The sequence below is a fragment of the Brassica rapa genome, unplaced genomic scaffold (assembly GCF_000309985.2).
Source record: "Brassica rapa cultivar Chiifu-401-42 unplaced genomic scaffold, CAAS_Brap_v3.01 Scaffold0112, whole genome shotgun sequence".
Classification (NCBI taxonomy): domain Eukaryota; kingdom Viridiplantae; phylum Streptophyta; class Magnoliopsida; order Brassicales; family Brassicaceae; genus Brassica; species Brassica rapa.
In genome coordinates, this window is record NW_022610056.1 from 38,473 (window position 1) to 40,000 (window position 1,528).

Consider the following 1,528-nt stretch of genomic DNA (forward strand, 5'->3'; position numbering starts at 1 on the left):
TTTTACATTAAAAATACTCCCAGAACACAACCAATGTCTACCGGTGACAGACTGAAAAAAATTGTTTTGTCTATATAAGGGGTAGGCACTCTCAGTACCCGAAGGGGTATGTTGTGTTGGACTGCTCGGTCCAACACTATCGATGGCTGGGTTGAGGTCGATGGCCGGATTGTCTCCGGTGAATTTTCCGGTAACTTTTCTGGCGGACCGTTTTGCCCCTAACTTCAAATTTTCGCGCTTGTGTGGTCTTGGCCTGGTTTCATCCATTTTCCAGTTGCTCTTTTGATTACATCTCAAGAGTGGTTGGAAAGATTGATGTTAGGGGGGAAAATGAACATTCGGCGTATGAGTGGTGATTGGATAGCTAGTGTTTTGTAGGCTCTGTGCTCATGCACCCAACTACAGACCAACTATCCTCCTCAGTTTCTTCACTAGCATAGTTTTATGCTTGTTGAACTGATCCGGGGCCTGTGTTGCGTACCTATAAGGAAGGAATTGTTAATGTAAGACCCGATCCCGGCTCTTAAGCCCAAACTGATCTGCGGCCTTAACCTTTCAATCTAAGTCAGAGTGAACCAAGTTGTAAGTCTTATCTTTCTAAATTCAATTCAATTCAACTGAGGTTCAATACAATAAATCTAAACAAGTAAACATAAAGGGCAAATCAATTGTATAAATATAAACTGAGATTCATACATCACTCTTAGGTTCGTCCTAATAAGTTATACACACTTAGTCTAACATAAGTTCACAAGTTACACAATAGGCTATCATTATTTCACATCTATCTACAATGACCCATTCACCACACATCTTCCAATGGCCTGAGTCTTCACGGTGCCTTTCCCTTACCACGGTCCATGTCCGATCCTGAAACCACACAAGACACAAAGCACATTCATAAGGCCGATATCCTAACATCAAGTCTAGATAAGCATGGTTCGGCTACTTAGAATCTATAACCTGTCCAAACTAACATACTCAAATAAATTCCCAAAAACTAATTAAAATTCATGATAATCCCTAATAAATCCCAAGAGATTCCCATAAACAGTTTCCAACGAAACACACTAGAACATCCAAATCCGACCATGAACAGTCCGGCCAAAGGCCAAGGACTTGGATACTAAACCGGCCAAGGCCTTGGTTCAGTGTTCCCTGTATGAACAGAACAAATGAACACAATAATTTGATAGGACAAGCAAATCTAAAGAGATAGAGAGAGTAGATGTAGGCGCATAGCAAACCGGCCACAAGCCCGATCGGATCATCAGCCGGCGAGGGCCGATCGCTTGCCGTCCACACCACTGACCTTAGGCGTTCTCTCCCCAGGCGCCATCTCCCTCTCTTTGTACTTCTCTCTGTCTCTCTGTCTGGTATCCATCTCCTCAGGCCTTGCTTCTCACGATCCGGTTTCTCCTGGAACAGCCAAGCCTCTCGTCGGTTCTCTCCTTGGATCGCCGATTCTCTCTTCTCTTTTTGGGGTTTGTCTCTCACGATTTTGGCAGAAGTTCCCCTCAAGAATTCT